A 12,365-nucleotide genomic window follows, 5' to 3' on the forward strand; every position below is an offset into this window, starting at 1 on the left:
ATTTTTTTTTAAATTATGTTCAAAATTTGGTGATTATAGGTGCTGCCGTTTTTCTGTTGTGCGAAGAACATACAAAGATACATACAAACATATTCTTTGTAATTTAATAAAGGATATTAAATCATGGGCTATTAAAATTATTACTGATTTTTTTAAATTAATACAGGCCACTAATTTCCATACCTTTTATACACGGCTGGCCATTAAAATTGCATCACCATGAACGAAAGCAAATACAAAAAAGATATTTACTATACATAAACAGTATGCATGAAGACCAAATGATTAAAATTGTAAGTAGTTTGGGGGTTTACAGGAGCGCGAAATTAGTAGAAACAGCTGCCACCCCTGGCAGCTGAAACCGCCCTTACCCGGTTAGGCATGGAGTACAACTGGGCTTGTATGACAGAAACAGGCAACTCATTCCATGCTGCTTCAAGTCTATGTCACATTTCATTAACCGCGTTAGCTGGGATGGGTGGCGAGCCAGTCTTTCAGCAATCCATGACCAGATGTTTTCAGTGGGTGACAGATCTGGAGACAGAGTATACCAGGGCAGCAGTCGAATACCTTGTGTATCGAGAAAAGTCAGAACACAAATTGCAACATGTGCTCTTGCATTGTCTTGTTGGAAAATGATGTTTGGCAGGCCTTTAAGATAGGGCACAAGCAATAGGCGTAAGATGTACCGATCTGCATTCAAATTACCTTCAATCCGAACTAGAGATGCGCGTGTACTCTGTGTCTGACAAAACCATCACACCAGGTTCAGTTACCCTATGCCGACATCGAATGCAAGCAGGCGACGTGCGTTTTCCTCGGAGCCTCCAGACACGTGTACGACCATTAGAATACTGCACGCAGAACCGGAACTCGTCTGAAAAGACGACATTGTGCCACTCCTGTATCCAGCTTTGTCATTCGACGCACCTGAGTCGCCGTCTATCTCGCATTGTCAAGAGAAGTCGAAGCAATCTCACCGTGCTGATCGTCCACGTTGCTGCAAACGTCGACACTCTGTGCGACCGGATACTGGGCATGCTGCAAATATCCCCATTTCCTAACTGATGGTCCATGATATGGTTATGCGGATTTTCAGCGCTGACCTCACAATATGGCTGTCCTCTCGGGCGTTACTTATGGGAGGGAGTTAAGATCCTGCATGCCGTTCAGTATGACCCTCACCAACACATTTCTTCTATATTCGCATGGCTGTGTTTGGATGTCGACCAGTGCGACGGGCGATATCACGGAACGATAATCCACACTCTCGATAGGGAAATGATCCTGCCTCCTTCGAATTCTGACACTTGCTGGTAGCATTTCTTCTTATTATTCGTGGCATAACACGATATTCTGATCAAACTCCGACCTCACAAAGCGCTTTCCGAATGAGAAGTCAAGTACAGCACTTTTCTTTTATGCAGTGCTTCAGATGTCGTTTCTCCCTCCTGCTCTGTCTAAATCCCCTGAAATACTAATCATTCGCATATCTCAACCTCTTCTTCCTTTCATGTGATTTGACGTTCGTCAGACCATCACTTCTTGGCAATTTTAACGGCTAGCAGTGTATATTGTTTAGTTTTATGCATGTACCTTTTTATTTTTAAACTTTAAACATTTTTATAGCTATTAGTAATTTTAAACTTTCAAATTAAAGAAATTCTCTTATTTCCCTTTTTTAAAGTTATTATATGATTTATACTCGGATATCCCCCCCCTTTTTCTTTCTTTTTTTGTTAAACTTAAAAAGTATCTTTACAAACTATCGAAAGAAAACATTACTTTGTTACAGTTAGTTCGAATATATATACTTTGGATCTTTTTTGATTAGTAGGGGGGAAAAAATTGGCTTTGCATTGTCATGGGATTATTTCTTTACACATCTTTTGAGATATAAAAATATTCCATTACACACATCTTTTGGGTTTAATTGTTTAAAAATTGTAATTGCAATAAAAAAAGGTATTAATAAAATTTTGGAGGTGCAGATGTGAGTTAATTTCTTTGCTATTCAGACATTTGAATAAGGAAAAAATACATTTTGCCTAAAATGTACTCAGATATGCCATAGTTATCCAAAACAGTGTTTACGTAAACGAATCATAGTTTTTTCAGTTAAAAGAAGTTTTATCGTCAGTTATCGGAAATAAAATGGCGTTACTTCAGTTTATTCTGACATGTATACTTTTTCCTTTTTAGTAAAAAATACCTGTCACCATTATTGATTCTATTCCGGTTGTTTTGGATGTGAAAAGAACTGTAAATTATCCGTGCAAAATGGTGCCACTGCAGTTACTTGCGATAATCCTTTTGTTTTCCTTCAGTGAAAATGACAAGAAGATGGCACTACTCAAGTTGGTGCTCGGATGTTAAAAAATGCATTGCTTTAAATTACCCCCCCCCCCCCAAAATGGAACAATTCTAATTAGCTCGGATATATGCCTTTTTTTCTAGCGAAAAGAAGTCTCACAAATTATTGGAAAAAAAATAGGCACGTAATTCGGATATATAATATATATATGACATCTTATTCAAAGTATCTACGGCTAAAAAAATGGCATTACCTTGAGTTAGTTCGGCTATATCTTCTTTTATTAACGAAAAGACTCTCACCGTTAAGTCCGCAAATAAATGGCGCCACTACAATTAGTTTGGATATCTTTTTTTTTTTTTTTTTTTTTTTTAATAAAAATAATTTTTTCTCTAAGTTATCCAAAAAATGACGCTTCTTCATTTAGTTCAGATAAACAGACATCTATTGGCATGTGCAAATAATTAAATGCTTAGATATTTCTTACTGCTTAAATGAAGTCATCTACGTTTGGAAAATTTCTTCGTAACTTTAATTAAGAAAAATATGCGCTCATACTTCGAAATGGCATAAATAGTTACATAAATCAAGCAGGTTATACGCCTCTTATGTCATCCGAGTTGCCATCATTGGATAACATGCATCTGTGAATTTTAGATCGCAGTTACACGCTTTCACTGAAATGCTTCCCGTGCAATTAATAATCTGTTCGTAACAGCTAAATTGCCCTTTTCTTTAAGCTGCCGAGGAGACTGAAAAATGAACAAAAGGCTTCAAAATGTTCGCCAAAGCATGCCACTTTTATCACGTTTCTCCTTAATTGGCTGTTCTGTGAAATGTTCTCGTAACACTTCTGCCTGTAATTGCTTTCACTGTGTGTGAGGGGGGAGGCAGGCATCTGACACATGCATACATTTTTTAATTCAGCCTTCCAATATAGCAGACGCAGTGGAGTTTTTTGCTCAGAGGAGCGTTAGCCCAGGAGGGCTATTAGTCTCGAAACGGTATTTTTCGTCGGTTCACTATAAAAGGCGTATCACTTTTTAAATTGTTGCCACAAAATATTATTGCCCTGTATTATATTTAAAGAAATTAAATAAGGGAAAATCTGCGTGAATGTATGTTTCTCACATAGTGAAAGAACAAGGGTACCTAGAGCCATCAAATTTTGAGTAACATAGCATAATCCTCCACCCGAACATGGGCACGTGGAACCCTGAATTTGGAATTTGGAATTTAGTTTATTATCTATTTCATATTTTTTAAAACTTTAATAGCAATAATGTACGAAAAAATTTTTTTGATCTCCAGCCCATGCGACTGTATGCTGTTTTTAAATATTTTGTGATATTGCTGTTGAATTGAATTTTTTGTGGTTTAAGAGACAGCCATAACAACTTTGTCGTCATCCCACTTCCTTATATCAGTTAGAAAATTGCTCGGATTCTTCAGAAGTTCAACTTTTAAGTCATTTCCTCATTTATGAGTAAAAGTTTTTGCTTGATTCTTAAAAGATTCCATCTCCGATTTTGATTCTTGGTAGGTTTTAGCTTATCATGTGAATGTGGTTTGACATAAATCGGACAAACAGAAAAAAACGTTGAAATTTCACGTCAAAGAAAATTAATCGCATTTTCGAAAAGAAAAAATAAACGTTTGATAGCTAATCATAATCAGCCACTTCACACAGTTTTCAACTTGAATCTGCAAACATTATTCGTAAAGCTTCCTCAGCTCGTAAATTGAATGTCTTCGAATCCTTTCACTTTAACATCATGTCTTGTCAGTGTGCTTCGGCATATATCGGTCAAGTTAAAACAGCGTTCAAATTTTGCATCAAGGAATATGATTTCTGTGTTCCAGAAGGGAAAGTAAACAAATTTTTCACAGCTAATCACAGTTGGGTAATTGACAAGCATTTTCACATTTGTTGTACATCCGACTAATCACAACTGGACATTTGACTAAGCATAGTAGCTAATCATAACTGCATACTTAATAACCATTTCATATTAAATTCCAAATAGGTTGAAAATAAAAATGCGAGTAACGGGAAATAATAATGTACAGGGTATCCGTAAAAGACGGCGACAAGCTTTATTTCCTTAATTATTCATCCTACGCATGCATGCTCGAAGATACTATATAATGAATTTTCTACTTTTATGGCTTCAAAGCGTAACTAGTAGCACATTCGGTTAGCAATCGAGATGTCCGGAATTCCAGTCTCGGCAAGGGCATGCCTAATTTTTCCTGTTTCCCGCTCGGATAAACACCTAATCGCTCTAAAATGGCGCTCGTCTGAACAATAATTCGTCTCCATGTGGATCTGGCTACTTTATTACCATCCTCCAGAATCGCCGATTAAGTGGGGGAGAATAGCAGGAATTTTTCTCTTTCCTCAACGCGTGCTTTCGTGGTGTAGATGGCAGAATACCTGGAGGCACAGAACTCGAATCTCAGCAAGGCCATAGCTGATTTTTCATCCTTCCTGCTTTGATTAAAACGTAATCGGTGTACACCTATATAGATTGCAATCATCCACGCATTCTTTGAGATTCAAACCCATACACAACTATATAACACGTACAGGTTAAAGCAAGACATTCCTGTAATATATATTTAGCATCGCCAAACCTCTGTAACTGTCAAGCTTCGCCCCAACTTTGAGAACACCTCTCAGGGAGGTCCGATGATCTCAGACTTCCCTTTTTCCCTACCATCAACCTCTCGAGAGAATTTTCGGTTTTTCGTGTATTTTAAGTACCCTCTTGATGCAGAGATCTGCCCCCGGGGTTGCGAGTTTATTAAAACTTTTGACTGTTATCAATGGACAGGGGCAAGGCATAAAATATTAGTTTCATACGAGATACAAGATGCTGTTACACTGATATTGTATCCTGGTAATACTGTTACACTAATATTTGAACATTTTATACTGATATTTAAACATTTGATACTATTTAAACATTTGATACTCAGAGACAAAAAAAAAAAAAAAAAAAAAAAAAAAAAAGTCCACATTGATGCGCATATATAAATAAAATTATCTTAGACACTGAGAATACACTGATATGAAAGATGATACACGAATGTGTACGCAGTTGCGTATACATCATCATATCATTTTTGCACTGACATTTAAACGCTTTATATTGATTTTACTCTGATACATATACAAATTTTACATTGATGCGAATATTTAAACATAAATTACCCTGGTGCATTTTATGTGCACATAGATTTAGACATTGAAAATATACCTTATACGAAAACATCTATTTTATACTGATGCGTGCATTATTATGTCTAACGACACAACAGTATACGCATCCAAAGATAAAATAGCAGGCATCACTAACCACTATATATTTATCACGTTTTAACTTAGTTTTAAAAAAGTTAGGAATATAGAAAAGGTCACCGCTGCGGCTTTTTATTATAATCTTAAGAACTTGACTGCAATTTGTGTCAGCGCGATTTTGTGTGCTTAATTTCGATTTTCCTGATTACTTCCCTATTCTGATTCTAAATACAAAACTTCGAGAACGGTTAAAGTTTCCCTAAGTTTGAACTAAAAAGTTGATTACTAACTGAAATGGTACCAGAAAATTAAGTCTGAGATTCTGGCAAAGAATATGAAATTTTCCTTCACGGCTCTAAAGTTACGGCCGGAAAGGTATACATTTTATACTGTATGCATACAAGCTCATCAAAATCGATTTATCGGAATTTTCAAATAATAACCATTAATTTCTTTTCGGTTAAACGGTCTTTGTTATTTTTGCTGCTGAACCAATGTGGGAAATTTTTACAGGATAAGTGTTAATTTATCCCGTATAATTAATTAGTTAATCCTCTCGGTCATGCATATCGTCCAGCAGCATGATGTCTCTCGCCAGTTAGTACTAAGACACTATTTGAACACAGTGAAAGAGCTGGGACGAAGTGCTGGTATAAACAGTTTCATAGCTAGGAGAAAAAGACGCATCGATTCTGCGTTACGGCAATGTTTAGTAAACAGACAATTACTACAGCCATCTTATCTGCTTATGGGTCAACACGCAGGGTTAATCGCTGTGGCGTAGTGAAATCTTAACCACACAAACAATCTGTAAACGCAAGATGGCCCAGAAAAGCGATTCCAAAGGTTGAAAAACCGCAAACGACCACCAACAATCTCCTGGATTACGTGACGTCACTATATTTGAGGCTAGCTGAAAGTAGTGAGTACCAGATGATTCATGGACTGTATGTGCGACTGCCTTGTCAACCTTATCTGAAGAAACGTAAAACGGCGCACTTTAGGAGACAGATTGCAACAAAGAAGGCCAGGATGATACTAAGTTTAGCCATGAGAAAGAGCTTCTTGTCTCTCGAACTGTTGACGGAAGGATACGTTGAGACGCAGTACCAATCATTGACCAGAAGAAGCGTAAACATAAATGTAAACTTTCCATGCGTTTATTTGCAAATGAAAGTCGCTGAGACGAAAACGGTATGATGTAAGAACACTTGTATATTTCATATTTCACGGAAGGGTCACGTAATAAACATCCGCACTTTCGACAATGCTTATCATTAATTGGATACACAAATGAGTTAATGTTTTATGTAAAGATTTCTGTTTTCTTTTTCATTGTGATGTAACTTTAAACAAACGATTTTAACTTTAAGACTAAAACCTGTCACCAGTTGAGTGAAACGTCGGCTCAATTCAATTCTTTCCCTGGAAGGCCGGTCGGCTTTCAAAATGCTTATAAACCGAAACTAGTTTCCTCATAGAGATTAATGCAAATTGAATCACACATGGTGGCTTATTTAAAATTTATAACAATGTTTTTCGCACAAGTTCAAAACACATGCGCACACACACAAATAATAATAATTAAATCTAAGACAAAAAAAAGCAAACATAAAATAAAACAGATATAAAAGACGAAATTTTAAGTTTAATAGTTAATTAAGTTCTTCAGTACTCGTACGAAGAGAAAGTGGGCAATAAATGGAAAGTGATGAGGAACAGGAAAGGACAGCACGTTATTAACTGAACGATAAATACCCCTTTCATAAAATCATCAGGTAAAATATGTTTCTAAGGCCATCTTCTCCTATTTTCTTTGTCTATTAGAGCCACTTGACTCTGCTTCAGATTCACTGGGCTTCCGTTTCACTCAAAAGCTTACCTTCCGCCACCCCATATCCCTTAACTTCCCAATTTTTTAAATTTCTATGAAAAAATTATATCAGCTACTTCTTAAGTAATAATAAAAGGGAATAATATTTAAAAAAATAATTAAGCAGTTTTAAATTGAATTTCAGTCATTTTTTTGTTTGTTGCAGAAGTGCAACATTGCGCAGTAGTGCTGTAAAATTACAAAACTTTTTCTTATATGAGGATTTTATTATTCATTGTTATAAATTGCTTTAGCCTTACATACAATGAAAATTTTTAAAGCAGTTATTGACTTTGTTGTAAAAAGTCCCCTTCTTTACACTATTCACACTCAGTAGCTCTTGCAGTTTGGAAACTTGCACCGAATTCTTTTCTGATCATATTGGCCAATGATTTATAACATCTCTAAGAATGTCCTTACATGGAACGGATTGGGCAGTCCCTTTGCATCTTTTAGTCATCTTTTATGTTCTATTGAAGTATTACTAGGTCTTCCTCTTTTAGCATTTCGATCGTACCCCATTTTGCATAAGCATGATGCAACTTCAGATTTGAATTTTTGTAAATTCATTAGATTTTTTTTTTTTTATTTTCAGATTTCTTATCAGTTTCCACATTCTTGTATAGTAACCATGCATTTACGATAACTAGATCCAACAAATGAAAGAAAAATTCTCATATACCATTTCTTGCTTCTCGTTAATATTTTGTGTCGAGCTATTATACTATCGAGTAAGTCAACACTTCCCATATGTTTGTTATATTCTTCAATGGCATGAGGCCTAATAATTTCTACACGATCTTTAGTTTTCTTTTCATGTCTCAATAATTTTCCAAGTGGCTTTTCACCAACAAATGTTGAGGCCATTATTGCAGTTTTATTCTCTTTCCATGCTGTCACAGAGATTTCTACATCATTATAATTCTCAACAAATTCCATTGAATGTCCTTGTTCCATTTTATTGAAAATGTTTTCAGTAGGAATTTTGGAATTAGGAATTCGGTTCCTAAAGAATATATCACTTCTTTAGGTAATTATGCTAAAAGTGGAATAGAAATATAACAATTATCAAAGTAGAGTGTGTAATTTTTATTACGACGTATAATTCTTGCTAATCGTATTACGACATTTGCACTAGCATCTAAATCTAGTTCACCATTCAGCCTATACTTTTCATTATTTTGTTGGTCTGAATATAACTCTAATTTATAGGCAAAACCTGATATCCTACAATGTACAAAAAATTTAAATCCCCATTTATGTGGATTTAATTGTAGGTATTGTTTCATATAATGTCTTACTTTAGTTGATCATATTTGCTCATCAATCGATAGATGCCTTTCTAAAGGAACTTTTAGCAAAATTTTTATTTAGCTCATCATCAAGGAGTCTAATTTTATGTAGCCTATCATGGTTAAGATGATCTCTTGGTAGATGTTCATCATTAGCATTAAAATGGACATGCTATCTAATAGTTTCAAATTTTTTAAAAGGCATTGTTTCTTTAATTCGATCAAATCCAAGCTCTTCTGACCAGTATGCTCTATAGTTTGGCAGGTGAACTAGAGATGCATAAATGCAAATACCCAAATATTGATTTATTTCATTCTCTGATATAGTCAAAGGCTTACTTGGATTCTTTTGAATAGCATATCGTTTGCTGTCTTCATAAATGTTACTTATGATCTCTTCCGTCCATAAATATTTAAAAAATTGGTACGTAGTGTCCAAATCCGTAATTTCTCTAGTGTCATCTTCATGGAATTTTATTACTTCTTCAATCAATGAAATGTTTTGATTTTTCCATAAAATATTCTTTGACAATGTTTTATTATTCTTAACAGTTAAATTTTAAAATAGGTTCTCTGACTGAAATATACCAGCGTCCAAGCGGTAAAGTTGCTGAACACTGGTAGTTCGTTCCGAGGTTCGAATCCCGCAAACGGGGCTGGCTGCATGGTCGTTTTCGTGGTTTTTCCCATGTATAACTTGTATACAAGCCAGTTTCCCTTGGAAAATCCTCCCCGAAGGCATCCCTCCCCGTAGGCAGATAGTTCTCGAGGCTTTGCCATAATCACACACGCTGACTGAAATATTTCTATCAAATTTATTATCATCATCATCAGATTTTTTTTTTTTTTTTACATTCTGAATTGTATTTTGTGAAACACTATTTTCACAGTCGCTATCCGAATAATCATTAGATGACACACAATCAGGTAAAAAATGAACATCATCAGCAGAATATTAAAGACCATCCTCACTTAAATCACTTAAGTTGTCCAAATTATTCATATATCTAGCAATTTCATCTTGGGTTAGTATAAGCTTTTCGGCCATGTCAAAATGGTTACCTAAGAACAATGTTGCAGAACTGCAACATATAATTAAAATCAAATTTCTTTCAAACTTTTTTCATTAGAAAATCAAAATTACTTTTAAATGAACATAAAATGTTTAAATTTTTTACCTGGTAATTTTTTTCGTCAGTAAACAAGAGGAAGCATAAAATATAATGGAGTCTTTTTTATAGCAAAAACACAGTTCTTGAGGCATCAGAGATTTTTATAACTGTTGTGATTTCTGGAAAAAATGTGCTGCTATCTAGTGACAAAATTAGCATGTATTTCGTTGCAGTAATCTTTTTTTTTTTTTTTCTTAGATAAGTGATTTGTAGGTAATTAAAAAAAAGTATTGAGTCTGTTAAATTAAAATAAATCATATGTTGCAATGGAAAGTTAAGGGATATACATGGTAAGAGACCCGTATACATGGTAAAGGACTTAATTTCTGAAATCCGAAATACTGGAACCCTATGGAAGGCAGTCAAGAAGAAAAGGAAAAAAAATAATAAATAAATAAATAAAAAATAAAATATCTGAAAGTCTTCAGGTTTTATACTACGCCCCGAACGGTTTTTTTTTTTTTTTTTTTTTTCCCCTCTCGCCATTTACGCACACATACACATTTCCCGAGCTTTGGGCTAAAACATTTAAAAAAATAGCATATCTTTAGAATTTCTGATAGATAGTTTAGTGATTTAGTGATTCGACGCAAAATGCTTTTAGTGATTCGACGCAAAATGCCATTACAAGACTAATAGCTCTTCTGGGTTAAAAACAATTATTAATTTAATTAAAATTCAATGAAATATACAGATTATATAAATAAAATAACTAATAATTAAAATAAAATTCATTTAAATGTAAAGATATAAATAAAAAAAAAATAATTTTTTTTGTTTATGACAAACAATTATAAGAAATAAAACATCCGACCTCGCCTTATTTAGGGCTTCGGCTGCACTTACAATTTCATTCAAAAATAGCTCAGTCGGCTTCCGGCTGAATTTAAGAATACACGGTATAACGGACTATTTCAAGACATGAGATAAACAAAAACCAGTCATTTTTCAGCACACCAGTGGAGAAAGATAAAACGATTAAAGCGTCACTAATGAGAATAGAGAACAGTATCAGAATATCGAAAGAAATTTAAACGCAGAAGTGTAGCTTCAAAAACAAAGAGAAAAAGAGTCCAACTCTCTCTAACGCGTGTGATATGAGCCTTAACAGCGGTGCCCTGCGGATATAATTCTAGCCGTCAAGCAGAATGCGACTGGGAGGGAATGGGAGTTTCCCCCGAATCCGATTCGACAACATGAAAACAAACGTAAGGTCTGCCCATGCAAAGAATCTCCTTAGAGATTCTTTGACCCATGTTACAATTTTCGTCCCCGTATTTAATGACAGGTCAAATATCTGCCATCAAGCTCTGCAATGGGAGGTCACTATAGTGCTGGACATGCATGATCAAAAGGTTGTACTGTTTGTACTTTCCGGAAAGAAAAATTTTACCCGTTCTCATATATCATTCCACTTACTTGGAGAATAAGCCTTTGGCATGGAGGTGGGAGCTTTTCATTCGTTAAAAGTCTTTCTTTAAAAGTCTCAACTTCCTTCAAAGTGTTTGTTCCGCAAGAGAAGATAGGTATGCATTCAGATGTTAGAATCGATTTTTAATGCATATTTATCATTAAAATAAAATTTGTCTGTTGTGTTTCACTTACATAAAAGAAGTGATAGAGCCCTTTTATTTAGGGCTTCTTTGCGCTCCCGCTAAAATTACAATTTACCTAAAAAAATAGAAGTATCGGAGCTAGGCTCCGGCGCAATTTTATGCTATGGTAAAAGAGGGAATGATTTCAGTCCAAAAGTTTGATAGTGAGTTTTCAGTTAATAAGCACAAATTAGAGTCCTACCAACCAGTTCTTAACAATGATGTTTGTCTGTGTGTATCTGCGACACCTTTTTTTTTTCCCCCTTCCAAGATAACACTTGTATCAAACTTTCCAAAATTTTTGTTTTCCGTATTTACGATTTCTGCATTCATGTAAATAGTTCATTACATCTTAAGTAAAATTGGTTTTGAAGCCCATAAGAGTTTTCAATGGACAACCGGAAATGGTACTTTACTTGAAACCCACAGTGTTGCAGCAATAAATATAGTATATTGTTGCATATACGAACCGTAATATATTGTTGCAGTTGAACGAGCGTTATTTACTGATATCTAAATATCGTGAGGAATGATGAAGTGTGACTGTGACATAATGAACTTAGATTTGTCGATACCATAGAAATAACATAAAAGACACTTGGAAATAATGATATTCGTTTTTAGTATTTATTTCAAATGTATTAAACAAAGTTTTTATTGAATAAGAATTAAATTATATGTTATTCAACTTTTACATAAAATAAAATTTTAATTGAAAAGAAAAAGACAGAACAGTTTCAGATTTTAACGTTTTCCCAAAAAGGTTTGTTAAAAGTTTTTACGCTGTCGCTTTTTTTGAACTCGCAGTCTACCAG

General features: G+C 34.7%; 1 protein-coding gene across 2 annotated transcripts in view; it reads right to left on the bottom strand.

Annotated features, from left to right (window-relative positions):
* The window catches only part of LOC118202491 (low-density lipoprotein receptor 2-like), a 149,385-nt gene that overhangs the window by 109,443 nt on the left and 27,577 nt on the right, over window positions 1–12,365 (bottom strand). The gene's annotated exons all lie outside the window — the stretch shown is intronic.

The sequence above is a fragment of the Stegodyphus dumicola genome, chromosome 9 (assembly GCF_044657685.1).
Source record: "Stegodyphus dumicola isolate Sdum_Otavi_A_Nest chromosome 9, ASM4465768v1".
Taxonomy (NCBI): domain Eukaryota; kingdom Metazoa; phylum Arthropoda; class Arachnida; order Araneae; family Eresidae; genus Stegodyphus; species Stegodyphus dumicola.